This window comes from Phoca vitulina, unplaced genomic scaffold, assembly GCF_004348235.1.
Source record: "Phoca vitulina isolate PV1807 unplaced genomic scaffold, GSC_HSeal_1.0 scaffold42, whole genome shotgun sequence".
In the NCBI taxonomy this organism is placed as follows: domain Eukaryota; kingdom Metazoa; phylum Chordata; class Mammalia; order Carnivora; family Phocidae; genus Phoca; species Phoca vitulina.
The window spans coordinates 13,355,011-13,369,310 of record NW_022589745.1 but is presented as its reverse complement, the minus strand read 5'-3'; the positions used below and the strand labels follow the sequence as shown (position 1 = coordinate 13,369,310).

General features: G+C 48.7%; 1 protein-coding gene across 5 annotated transcripts in view; it reads right to left on the bottom strand.

Annotated features, from left to right (window-relative positions):
* The window catches only part of KCNS3 (potassium voltage-gated channel modifier subfamily S member 3), a 41,361-nt gene extending 29,485 nt beyond the window's left edge, over nucleotides 1–11,876 (bottom strand). The window contains exon 1 of one of the 5 annotated variants that reach the window (XM_032430072.1): nucleotides 9,050–11,876. The gene's annotated coding sequence lies outside the window, so the exon portion shown is untranslated. The other 4 variants (XM_032430073.1, XM_032430074.1, XM_032430076.1 and 1 more) reach the window with 4 other exon arrangements.
* Between the last annotated feature and the right edge of the window lie 2,424 nt (nucleotides 11,877–14,300).

Sequence of the window (14,300 nt, the reverse complement as noted above, 5' to 3'; positions counted from 1 at the left end):
TCCGAAAAAACATATTGATGGATATAACCCCCATTAACAGGACCTTGGGGGGGTTCTTAATAATGTTTAAACATGGAAAGAATCTGAGACCAAAACAAAGGAATCTCAATTTCTCTTTTCTTTTTCCAATTTTGTTATTGTGATAAAATACACGTGACATAAAATTGACCATCTTAACCATTTTTAAGGGTATGGTTCAGTGGTACTAAATGCATTCCTAATATGCAACCATCAGCACCATCTAACTGCCAAACTCTTTGCCTCTTGTCAAACTGAAACTCTACACGCAATTGGTACTTCTTTGTGGTTTGTCTACTTCTATGCAATCGGCGAGGCAGCTCACACCACCTCTGTCCCCTGGAGGGTGTGTGTCTGTGTGCGTGGCATGTGGATCGGGGCCCTGCTTCCAGCAGAGAGAACTCCGCCTCCCTTCGACACCACACAATCCTGGAGTTCCACGAAGAACCATCTAGCTTCCCACTCCTTGTGACTTACCTCTGCATTCGCGCGCATTCTGAAACCTAACCCCGGTGTCTAATAATGCTTCCGTAGGATTTATTTCTGAGCTGCTGGCACTAACTTACGAATGAAAGGTTGTAAAAGAGGGCTTGCTTGTGTGCTTTTAAATGATGTGGCTGACAGGAGTGACTGGTCGAAAACAGCCAAAAGCAAACCCATTAGAGTTTAGGGCCACATCACACAACTACATCCTGTCCTCTTTGCTTCAAAGCCCCATATAAAGGACGCTAAATGAGAAGGCAAAATGCACTGCAGTGTCCGCATTTTAAGTCTGGGGGCGCTGGGAAAAAACTCAGTGTGCATCACCACAAAGATGTACCACAGTGACATCTCCTTTCAAATTAGGTCAAGAAGTCCAGAGTTTGTCTTGAGACAAACCATAAGAGACTCTTAATCTCAGGAAACAAACTGAGAGTTGCTGGAGTGGAGGGGGGTGGGGGGGATGGGCTGGCTGGGTGATGGACATTGGGGAGGGTATGTGCTATGGTGAGCGCTGTGAATCGTGTAAGACTGATGAATCACAGACCTGTACCCCTGACACAAATAATATATTATATGTTAATAAAAAGAAAAAAAAGAAGTCCAGGGAAACTACATAAAAGGTAAAGTTCTCGGGCATTTTATGAACGTCCAACAAGATTCCTATTTTTGCATATCCAGAGAGCCTACCCTGTAGAGTTGTGATTTAAGGAGATGAAAAGAGATGGGAATATTGATACCTTTTTACTCTTTGGCAAAGATGATAGATAGAGGGGCACCTGGGTGGCTCAGTAGGTTGAGCATCTGACTCTTGATTTCAGCTCAGGTCATTATCTCAGGGTCTTGAGATCAAGCCCCATGCGGGCTCCACAGTCAGCGGGGAGTCTGCTTGAGATTCTCTCTCCCTCTCCTTCTGTCCCTCCCTCTGCTCATGTTCTCTCTCTAAAATAAATAAGTAAATCTTTTTTTAAAAAAAGATGATAGATAGGTAGATAGATAGACAGACAGACAGGAGGACACTGCTATATAATGACACTTCTCATTTACACTTTTAGCCTGGAGGAGGAGAAGATTCAACCCTGAAATAGCCTCAGAGCTAAATCATGGCCAGGTGATGTCTAATCACCAAGAGGAGGAGGGAGAAGGAGGTTTGATGTCAGCAGCCTCATGAAGGTACCACACTTAGAAAACTGGGATCTTAAAAACCCACGAGAAAAACCCTGCCCAGAAGGTCTGATTTATTGACCTCAAAGACAAGAGTGCTCACCTAACTTTTTGCCAGAACCCAGGCATCTCCTCTCAATCCAAACCAACCAACCACAGTCTTTAGGTGCCAAGTTCTCCCACCCCTCTGGCCGATGAAATTCTTTACCTTAAGTAAATCCTAGGAAATGCTCTTAGATTCACCTTGGCATGTCAGTCAGCGCTTAAGAAAGCCAGACCAGTCCATAAAAGAATGAAAGTTAAAAAAAATGTGGGCATATTCAAGCCCCATATTTTAGTCTGCTGCCATTCCTTTATCTCACCACCATAATTATTTGAGAGGACAGAAGTCGCATTCCCGAAGGAAACAGCAAATGTTAACTGATCTTTGGAGTAACTTTCAGTTCAATGGTCCTATCTACGCTCTCATTCCACATAGCTAAAAATGGATCATTTTTTTTTCTTTTTTTTAAGATTTTATTTATTTATTTAGAGAGAAAGACAGAGATAGGGACAGAGGTAGCAAGAGAGAGCACAGCACAAACGGGGAGGAGAGGGAGAAGCAGACTCCCTGCTGAGCAGGGAGCCCGACGAGGGGCTCGATCCCAGGACCCTGGGATCATGACCTGAGCCAAAGGCAGACGCTTAACCAATTGAGCCACTCAGGCGCCCCTGGATCACTTTTTCAAGGTCCCATCAGGCTCTCTGTGATGTTCATTATTGATCTTTAAGCCGTCATATTCTGCTAAACGTGGGTCTCCAGATGACAGACCAGAGGTACCTCTCTTGCATCTTTTTATAAGATACCCATGGATAAAGAGGAAGACTCTCATGGGATGAGGAACAGCAGGTAAGGAAGGATTCCACTGGGGAGACACAGACAGTTGGCTTAGCCGTGCCCGGGGCCCTCCACTAGGCTTCACCCCCGCATAGCTCAGCAGGGCTCGGCATCTCCTCACCACCAGGCTTATCACTGCTGTCTCCCCATTTAAGGCAATTCGAAAGCAGCTTATTGGTAATCATCAAAGAGCAAATGCTTAGAATCTCACCACAAATGTTCCACATACCCACTCATAGTTCTCCTAGTTCAATTTATAAAAATGATCCAAATTAACCCATGTGAATGATACTATTGAAGAAAAACATCCATAGACAGATTACCTATTTTTTCAATCATACAATCAACAGGCTATGAGGAAAATAAGAACAAAAACAAAAAGAGAGAAGGACAAGAGATGAACTCAAATTTGCCCAGCTAAAATTAGAGACAAAACCAGAGCTAGGATTCAAATGTCTTAACCATCTAGAAGCTCTAGTGCCATTTGACTCCAAGCACAGAGATGTGGACGTGTTGGTTCATTGAGGAGCTGGACTCAGCTCCCTAACGTCAGCACTATGTGGCTTTCACATAGACGGGCATATCCACACACCCTCTCTGATCCCTTTTAGAGCCAAGCTTTACAAGTGTGGCCTCTACTTCCTCAGCTCCCATTGGTTTCCACTCAGTCTGATCTGGTCCCAACTCTCTAACGCTCCAGTTAAGAAGGCTCCCAACTGCCACGCCTGAGCCTCTCAAATTATTCTTCACTGTCTTCACGGGCCATCTTGCAGAAATGTAAATTGACTCCTGATACTGCCCCCCCTACAAATCCACGAGCTCCTTCCCGCAGCCCCCGGGGATAAATTCTAAGGTCCCTAAGCTGGCGTAAAGGGTGCAGCATGATCTGCCGTTGCCCTCCTTTCCAGCCCCTCTCCCAATGCCCTCCCCCCCACCCAGCTCTCTAGAAGTTTCTCCAAGGCTCAGTGTGCATCCTTGCCTTCAAATCCTCACACTCCTTCCCCATCCTGGGATTCTCTTTCTCCCACTTATCACTTGATAACCTCCTGTGCATCCCTCAGAATGAAAAGTCCCTTTCTCAGAAAGGTCTTCCTGGCTCCCCCATCTAACCTAGTGCCCTCCCCACCCTTGTTGCTCTCCCCCAGGCAGTCCTTTGGAGCACCTGGCACTACTTAAATGTTTGCATTGCTTTGTTTAATGTCTGTCTCCCCATCCACCGCCCACCCCTCCACGCCTGTTTCCTTTACCACAGCATACCCAGCACCTAACAGTACGTAATGCTGGGTAAGTACTCCAATCCTTGTGGAATGAATGCTTGCATATATTTGTATATGTAAAGAGGATATATATGACCACATAAGTTAATCATTAAGTCAACACTGATAAGCATCTGCTCGATGCTCAGCTGAGCTCAGTTGATCTGCTCAGGATGATGAGCAGGAGGCTTTCATTCACGGGAGACCTCAACAAGCACACTGAAACCAGCTGCTGTCAACATTAACTGCTTATCTGTAACATTATCAGCTAAAAGCAGATGTTAGGCCCTTATCATTCAACACTTGTGCAATTAAAGATAATTTTAAAGGGTATCTACTCCAAGCAAACCGTGGTGCAAGGCTCTGCAGGATTCCAAAGAGAGCAGGACCCCCTTGCCCACAAAGAAATGATAAAAGAGAAAGAAAAGTGATCAACGAAGACAGGGATGGAAATTCTTCTAAATCAGGTTCTATGTTTGATTGCACATTCTCAACATTGTTATCGAATTCATCATAATTGGGATTTCTCTCCGCGTTTCACATACCAGACTCATGAATGCAAAAATAAAACAACAGCAATAAATACTTTCTCCTCCACCCCTGCTCCTCCTGACTAGCCAAGAGCAGTGACCAAAAGCCAGCTTGGGGATGAAATTCAAACTCTGCCACCTCCAAGGACCCTCCACATCTACTACATTCCTTGTGAGGCAAAGAGATGACGGCTTTGGAGTCAGAAGACCCCTTGCTCTGGCCAAGTCCAAGTGGCTCACTTTGCCTCGTTTTCTTCATCTGTAATATGGGCTTCCAAACCCCCACCCCACCAATTGCATATCACACTCTGTTACTAGAACTGAAATGAGGTAACCCTGTGAAAGTTTCTGCCAACTAGAGCAGGCTATACAAATGTGACAGTTTGTGACTTATCAGGACGCAAATATTTAGCATCTTGTATTGACCTGTCTAGTGCTTGTTACTCTTGAGTCTTGAGGTCCGCTGTATGTTCAGGCTCAGAGAACACACGTCTTACGGTCTTTCTGCCCTTGGCGCCTCGGTACTAGGCACATGGCACCCACACAATAAATTCTTGTAGGCTGGTTACTTGCTGGCGTTTTTGATGTATTTGACTCAGAGTACAAAGTGTTCTCCGACTTTTCTGGATTTCTCATCGATAACAAGTACTTTCTCTGGAGATAGTCATAATGTTTACCTAGCCCATGATCTTTATGGTCTGTCTTCCTTTTTCCCAATTATATTGGAAAGAAGACGTTTTTGGCAAAAGCAAAAAGAACGCTTTTCCAGTGTAATTTTCAAGGTTCTTCCTAAGGATGAGACAGAGGCCAAAAAGCCACTTGTTAACGGCAAGTCACCCCTACCACTCGCTACTCAACAAACCCGGCCTGAGTCCTACCAAGCGTAGGTTAGCGTCGGGGCTGTAGGGATAACCAAGGAGAGCAGCATCCCACAGTGGTTCTGCAGCTGGATCGCCAGGGAGAGAATCCTGGCTTCACATAGTCCTACTTGGGTGATTTTGCCTAAGTCACCTATTTTTCTCTTTTTTCTCATCTAAAATAGGGTAATGATTGCTACACTTATCCTGGCGAGCACTGGGTAATGTAGGGAATTGTCAAATCACTATGTTGTATATTCTAAAACTAATATAATATTGCATGTCAACCATACGTCGATAAAAATTAAATAAATAAATAAATAAAAATTTAACAAATAAAATAGGGTAGTAATAGACCCCACCGCTAAAGGCCATCATCAGGATGAAATGAGTCAATACATCCAGAGCTTTTAGCACAGTGCCTAGTACAGGGTAACAACAAATATGAGACATGTAGATCCTTGTAGCTGAACAGACTGCGACTCAGAGAAGCAAAGTGACTTAAGTCAAGGAGCCATAAAGAGACTGAAATCAGGGCTGGAGCCCAGGTCCTCGTGGGTAGTTCACACAAGGGGCACTCCAGAGAATCCACCTTCCTGAAACCTGATAAGCCAGGGCAGTAAGGACACCCACCTTCCACTCTGCCTCCAACTAGGCACCCCCAAACCCAGCCCCACCCTTTTGGTCTCCCATGGGACTCAGAATGTACCTAGAGGGGTTCCATCTACTCCTGGCTCCCCCAGAAACACTGTGATGAAGAAGGAAAGCCTCACCCCCTCATGGGGTGGTTCTGAAGATTAAATGAGATAATGCCTGGAAAACTGCCAAGCAGAGTAGCTGGCATATGGTATGCAGCCAATAAATGTTCTCTATTAAAAAAAAAAAAAAGGAGGAGGAGGAAAACCCGGTGGCGCCTGCTCTCCAAGCTGCACACATTCCAACCCCAAATGCCAGACCCAGGGCAGATTGAGATCTCTCTTGGGTAGAACAGAGGGACACAGAGTCATCGAAGGATTATTGTGGAGGGTGAAATTCACTTAAGACAGAGAAGGTGTCTGGAGTCCCCACTCTTCCCCATCTTTCTTAAAAATAATAATAACAATAATAATAATAATAATAAGGAAGAAGGAAAAATACTTAGCTGGTGCTTTGCTGGCAAAGCCAAGCATCCGAGCATTGGATTTTTAATATTTTAATATTTCTAAACAAAGCAAAGACTGCTTTGCACCCCACCCCCCCACCCCCCCGCCATTTGCTTTTATGCACTTGACCAGCAAAAGCTTGGCTTTGTTGCATTGATGAATGGGCTTATTCGCACTGATTTTCCAGGTAAAAATGGCTCAGACACAAGACTGAATTAAAACAGATCCCACAAATCTCCTTAGAATATTCAAGACTTGCTTTGGATTCAGAGTTCTTAAGCACTTCAGCATCACCTTCTCCTCCCTACCCCAATATTGACAATCCCTAGTTGTGGAAAGACAAATTTAATATTAGAACACAAGGAAGGAATCTGGTGAAAAAGGAAAAAGGAGAACCGGACTAGAGGGGGAGCAGGACTTCATTTTGTACTGTGTATCCCCAGAGCGGATCCCGGGGCCTAGCCCGGGGGGAGCCGGTTGTAAACGCGAACTGACTGAATCAATGTCCCCACGGAGTTTACAACCCAGGTGAGGAGTGAAACCTAAATATTACACCAAGTTCAACCACAAAATCAACTCCACCCTCTTTCAGCCTAACCTGTGTGGGGGCAGGTGCTCAGGAAAATGCTTGCTTCCTGTTTACCTGGGGAGCTTTGGCAAGTAGTCTAAAAAGGGGGGCAATGTATACAGTTCTAAGCAAATGGTTATGCAAATCACTCAAACAAAAACATGAAAAAGGGAGGGGAAGGTTTCTGATCCGGTTTTCCTCACCTGCCCCACTCTTCAAAGGGTAATATAAAGTAAAAAAAAAAAAAAAAATCCAAGAGCGGGACGAACCCCAAGTCCGCTCTCTATGAAGACCAGGCACAACCCCGCTCCATCCGCTCAGGATCAGGCACCAAACCAGAGCCCCCGGGTTATTCGGGTGGGTGGAGGGGATTCTTTGCCGCCCTCCACCCCTGCCGCGGGCTGCCCGAGTTAGCCTACCGGCTCAGTCTCCCTAGCCGAGATGTGGGTGACACCCCAAGGATGCCAAAGGTGCTCCTTTCCCAAAAGAGACGGGGAGAGACAGAGCGGGGAAGGAGGTGGGGGGGGGGGAGACCGAGCCCTGCAATGCGAAAGGCGCCCAGCCGGCTTGCCGCGGCCCCTGCCGGAAGGTCTGGCTCGCTCACCAGCGCATTCACCTCAGGAGCTCGGGCTGCCACCCAGAGGGGCGCGGGAAAGGGAAGTTCCCGCCCCCCCCCCCCCCCACCACCGAGGCAGACGCGGGGAGTCGGCGGGCGACTCCACAGAGGCCCTGCAAGCCCCAAGCCGCTCGCACCCAGAGCGCGCCGGCAGTCCGTGGGCGCAGCGCTGCGCCAGCACAAGGGCCCCGGGTGCGCTCTGCCCTGCGACGGTCGCGGGGCGCCTGGCACCGCTGTAGGGCAAAGGGGAGGGGAGGAATGACAGGGAAGAAGGCGGAGCAGGCGGCCCGGGAAGCACTTACATTCGCCAGGAAAGCGCCTCCTCTCGAAGAAGAGAAGGAAAGGCTTCCCGGCTAAGGAAACGCCCCAGGGATGCCCTACGCGAAGTGCCGCCTCTCCCCGGCTCCCCGATTCTCCCGCCTCCAGTCCGTCCTCCACCCCGCAGCTACCCACCCCACGCCCAACAGCGGATCCCAGATACCCTCCCTGCGGCCTTCCGAGGGGCCCAGCCACCGTGTCGCCGCCCGCAGCTCGCGCAACAGGCGGATCTTTAGGACTCCAGCGACGGCGGGCTCCGGGAACCGGAGGATGAGGGGCGCCACGAGACAGGCGCCCAGCAGAATGCAAAGTCCCCTGCGGGCCTAGACCTGCACGGCCGTGCACTCGTGACCCGAGCCACGGGGCTGCAGGGGCAGCAAAAGGTGGCGAAAGTTGCGGGGTCGCACGGAGAAGTCGCCGGAGTGAGCGCGGAGGAGGGGACACGAGCAGGTACCTGCAGGAGTCCCGGCGCCTCAGGCTCGCTCCGCTTGGCGACGCCGCCCGCCCGCGCTGCATGGATCAGGCCTCGCCGCGCGGCCCCGCGCCCGCCGCGGCGGCGGCGGCGAGGAGAGCCGGGTGGCCCGCCTGGGTCGGTCCGTCGGTCCCGCCCGGCGGGCGCGCGGAGCCTGGGAGCCGCGAATAGGCAGGGGCGGGGCGGGACGGGGCGGGGCCGGCTGCTCGGCCGCCGCCCCATTGGTCCCGCTTCGCCAGCCGCCTAGCTTCGGGCCCTCCGCCTGCGCTCCCCAGGCCGAGGGCTAGGCGCTCGGCCGAGGGCGGTTGCAGGTTGCGGGGCTCGGGCCGTGCGACCTGAGGACGCACGGAAGGACAGACTGGAAGCCTGGCGGGGCGCGCACCCCCGCCCAGACCCGAGTGCAGAGTCACCCCCGGAGCCCCGTGCCCTGTCCCGGTGGGAGCAGGAGCGCGCCCCTTGCCCCCCACTTGCGCGCCCTCCCGGCTGGAGCCCGCAATTCGGCGGGAGACAGAGCACCTCCTCCGCGGCCCCGCGGCTCCGGCAACCGCCTCTCGAAAGTCGCGGCCCCAAGGGACACTCTGCAAATTTGCCGGGATTCTCTTAGGAAGTACCGAGGCCCTAACTTGTTTTAAAACAAAGTGCGAAGGAGGAAACAGCCCCGGTCCTGGCTGTTTACCACCAGCCCCGCTGCCCGAAGACTCGTGCACTGTGCAGAGCAAGATTGTTTCACACGCTGCATTCCTCGACTTACCTACCAAGTCAACATGCACCGAGCGGAAGGGGGACGAGTCGGGTCTCCTTCCCGAAGGATGGAAGAGGAGGTCAGAGGGAGATGCCTTCAGCCCGAGGTTGAGGAACAACCCGGGGCCTCAGCGAGGGCGGCGTGTGGTCCGGAAGGCATGGTCGGCCCCTCTGCAGTGAGCAAGAACTCAGTGAACCGCCCGGAGGAGAAATGGGACGCTCGGGGACCCACCCCCGCGCTCCCCCTCCCGCCCCCAAACTGCAGATTTTTAAGTTGTGCAGACTTGCAATAATTCCTCAGAGCCAGCTGCTCCAAGCTGTAGGCGCCCGGGTGTTCCCGCCCCCACATCACGCAATGGGACAACTGCCCCCAACCCAGCACCTGCTGACCACTGGCCTCAGACAAGCACCTAGCAAGACCACAGAGTTAAGTTCCAGGCCCTGAGCTGGCACACGGGAGGGGACAGGAGCAAAGAGATGCATGGAAAAGGTGAAAGGCACTTTTTCTGACCTCATCCAAGTACCGGATGGTGTCTGGATTTTCTCATTGTTTTTGTTTGATCAAAACCCGCAGTAGGAATCAGAGAAAGGGGAGCAATGTTTACAGTATCTGGTAGGCTTCTAAAAGGGGGTGAAACCTGCACCTTACAGAGAGCTTTGGCTAGATGAGAGAATAGTAGCAAGCAGGAACGGCAGAGGAGAGCAGAAGCCCAACACAGTCTTCCCTCAGACACCAGCATATTCGTTTGGCTCATGGAAGGCAAGGTGGGGAAGGAGGTGGCTGGGGTACAGGTGTTTGGGGGCCCTCCATCCCTACTCCCATTGTTCTTTGGCTCCCCCAAGCCTGTCCCCTCTCTTATGGAAGAGGATCCAAAGCATTTGTCTACACTGCTGTTTGCAAGCCTCTAAAGAAGGTAATTTGCATATACAATCATCATCTTTAGCGTAAGATCTAAGATTATTCTAAAAATATGCTTATATTTTATCAACACCTGAGAAGGATGCTTCTGAATCTCTTCCAGCTGTTAGCTATTTCATCATTTTAAATCACTAAGTTATCTGGAAAGTCCAGCATTGTTTACCTGAGAATGAGAGACGTTCAGAATCTCCAGGTGCTGCAGAGCACATCTGCAGTGCAGAAGAACCAGGGAGCCAGGGCCTTCTCACAGGTCTGGATGGCACCTGTGGACTGGAGGGAGGCACTCCCAGTGCATGCGGCATCTGTGAAAGCTGGGGAACAGGCCTCCCCACTGTGCGCATATGGTGGCGGGGTAGAGAAGGGGCACAGACTTAAGAGACAGACTGGGGTTCCCATCATGCTGTACCCAGGGGGAGGCCTGTGAGCAAGTCACTTAATGGTTCAACGTGGTGTTTCTGCTTCTGCAAGAAAAGTTCCTCCCTTACAGGGTGATCATATGAAGCAAATGGAATAATACATAGGAAAGCATTGTATGGGTCATAAAATGCATGTCTCTTCCCCAAAAGTTCACCCCTGACAGTTTACTGAGGTTGAGCCAGGCAAAGTGGTAAATGCATTCATACACACACACACATACACACACACACACACACACACACACACACAGAGCAATGCTCTCAACCCCTGTATCTAGGGCCTCTTCCTCTGACCTCAGTCTTCACAGCCACAGTGCCTGCTCTGATCCATTTAACTGCCTCCTCCCTACCCCATCAAAATGTCTTTATGCCCCATGATATGGCCCATCCCCTTTTCATTAACCATGTGCATAGAAAAGCATCTGGACAAGCCGTGCATTAACCTATAAGGGGTTAATCATCAGCTGACAGTAGTACTCAGGCCTCCATGGTTTCCAGGAGGATTCCCAGAGTCAGTGGAGACATCCCAAGCAAATGTGGGCCCAGGGCAGTCTGTCTTCCAGGCTTCTATATTCTCCTTGCTCTGGGCACTCCCTTTGGTAAGGTCTTCCTCTCTTACCCACTTACCCACAGGTCCATGTTCTCCTGCTCCTCTCCCCTCCCAAACCTGTCCTTGACCCTTCATTCTCTCTAAAATCCAAATGACCGAAACCCAGCGGGATGTCATTGCCAGAAGTAGGGGAGATACAAATTTGCTTTTTAAATGGGAAAGGTCTACATGTGAAAATGAAGGTATTCTCATCTCTGACAGGAAGATGGTGAGTGAGGGAGTATTAGCAACAGTGTAACACTTGTTCCATTGGTTCCTCTTATTGGCTTCTCTTTAAACAGCAGTCTGAATGTCACACCAGCTGATACGAGCCCTTGAAACATTTGCAATTCCCCCGAAGTGCCAGCCTTTTTCATGTCTCCCTGCACTCACAGTGGTCTCTCTCTGCTTAGAATATCCTTCCCAACCAGAAGCCTTTCTTTGCTCAACCAACCAACTCCTTTTCTTAGGACACCATTCAGTTCCTAATCACTACCCTCTGAAAAGCCCCCTCTCCTATCCAGGGTTCTGTACCTCCCCTTTATGCTCCCTCATGCCTTTTGCTTCTCACTTAGGTAGCACCTACCATATTGGATTTTCATTGTTTATCTTCAAATAGGCAATGAACTCCTTGAACCTGAATTTCGAGGACTTTTAATAGGGTCTGCATGTTTGTGAAGTGAATTACTGAAGTCTCCATCATAGGACTGTTCAGCTCCATGTGCTCCTGATGGGAACTGATATATTTTATTTCTTCCATCAGGTAAAGAGAAAACATAGGAACCATCACATCAATCTCTGCTTGGATGCCAGGCAGGTCAAGACTAAATCTAGTTAATTAGCTAGAATGCTTTTATTCCAGATTATTGCTACCATGATCTCTCTTCTTTCACAAAATTATTTGTATGTTTACTTTAAATTTCCTGTTATATTATTTTTATATTGAAAGTACCTTAGGAGTGCCTGGGTGGCTCATTCAAACTTAGGACTCTTGATTTCAGCTCAGGTCATGATCTCAGGGTCATGAGATCGAGCCCCTGGTTGGGCTCTGTGCTCAGTGCAGAGTCTGCTTGAGATTCTCTTTCTCCCTCTCCCTTAGCCCCTCTCCCATGGAGTGTGTGTGCATGCTCTCTCTCTCTCTCTCTCAAATAAATAAATAAATAAATAAAATCTTTAAAAAAAACACAAAGAAAAATAAAGTGCCTTAAATATTTGTGGTCTTCAAGTCCAAAGACTTGAATTCTAATCTGTCTCTGCCTCTCAGCTCAGTGATAACTTCTCTCTGGCTTTCTGTTTGGGTTTGGACAAGATGATCCCCAGGGTGTTTGCCAGTTCTAAAAGCCTTACAGTTCCACACATAAAAGGATATCATTTATAAATTATTAAATAAAAAAAAAACCTGTAACAGAATATGGCTTAAGTCTCCAGGAACAAAGGAGTCCTTTCTTCAGGTCATTGGAGGTGTCCTCTGAAGACTAGAGCATTTCCCAAGACGAATGCCATAGAACACATGTGTCATAGTCAAAAGACTTTGGGTAAGCACATTCTACATTCCACTTGTCAGTATTCATAATAATATACTTCAGCATAGTAAGGGCTGTGTCTGAGAGGTCAGGCCATTAAAATACTCCAAGGGATGGACTTCCAGGGTGCTCACAATCTGGCTGAAACTTACCTCTTCACTCACATTTCCAGCTCTTCACACTTTTCTCCCCGCCTCACTCATTCCACACATCCTCCCCCACCCTGTCGCACACACGTCCCTATCTTAACCTTCCAGCCTGACACATTAGATCCATCTTTCCATTGTGCTCATTGTGTGCTCTCTGAGCCTTGGCCCTGCCTGCACCCTTTTTTCTATAATGCTCCCTTCCCTACCTGGCAAATGTGAACTTAACCTGCAATATCATTATCACCCATTCTTTGAAGCTTTCCTTGACCCAGAAATCATATTTAGTTATTCATTCTACTGGGCTCCATCATACTCGGTACAAAACTAGTTATGCTCTTACAATATGGTCACCTGTGTAGACTGAGTCTTCTCTATTAAACTGTGGGCTCCTTGAGGTCAGGCACTCTGTGGTATTACTCATCTCAGTATCTTCAGAACCTGGTGCATTATAGATGCTCAGTGACTACTTTAAGAATAAAAAAGTAGATGATGGATGGATGGATGGATGGATGGATGGATGGATGAATAGATAGGTGGTTGGGTGGATAGGTGGATGGATAGATGGATGAACTAAGGTCTTCAGACTTCAGGAAGAGTACAGGAAAACAAACTCAGAGGCACCAAAGACCAGATGGGTCAACCTCATGGTTTTTCCTCCTCTTGGGGAGTTCTGCACCTATTTTAATAATCCTCCATACCTGTGGGGCGCCTGGGTGGCTCAGTCGGTTAAGCGTCTGCCTTCGGCTCAGGTCATGATCCCAGGGTCCTGGGATCGAGCCCCGCATCGGGCTCCCTGCTCCGCGGGAAGCCTGCTTCTCCCTCTCCCACTCTCCCTGCTTGTGTTCCCTCTCTCACTGTCTCTCTCTGTCAAATAAATAAATAAAATCTTTAAAAAATAATAATAATAATCCTCCATACCTGTGTTGGAACTTAGGGTCTAGCCATTATTTCCAACTAGAAGAGAGAAAACTTTCTCCATGGCAGAGACTGCTAGGCACAACCCCATGATCTTTTATCTTCTGTTTCTTCAGTAAAAATATCCCCAATGTTGAAGAATGAAGGGGGGGAAATTGGAGGGGGAGACAAACCATGAGAGACTATGGACTCTGAAAAACAAACTGAGGGTTCTAGAGGGGAGGGGGGTGGGGGAATGGGTTAGCCTGGTGATGGGTATTAAAGAGGGCACGTTCTGCATGGAGCACTGGGTATTATACGCAAACAATGAATCATGGAACACTACATCAAAAACTAATGATGTGGGGCGCCTGGGTGGCTCAGTCATTAAGCGTCTGCCTTCGGCTCAGGTCATGATCCCAGGGTCCTGGGATCGAGCCCCACATCGGGTTCCCTGCTCCGCGGGAAGCCTGCAAGTTCTCCCTCTCCCACTCCCCCTGTTTGTGTTCCCTCTCTCACTGTGTCTCTCTCTCTGTCAAATAAATAAATAAAATCTTTAAAAAAAAACAAAAACTAATGATGTAATGTATGGTGATTAACAAAACATAATAAAAAAGAAAGATTCTGGATTTTAGAGGCTAAAAAAAAAAAATCCCAATGTTTACTTAGATCATAAGGTGACCAACTCTTCCTGGTTTTCCTAGGATTGTCTCACTTTTAAAAAACTGAAAGTCCAGTATCTCTGGAACCTCCTCGGTCCAGACAAACCAG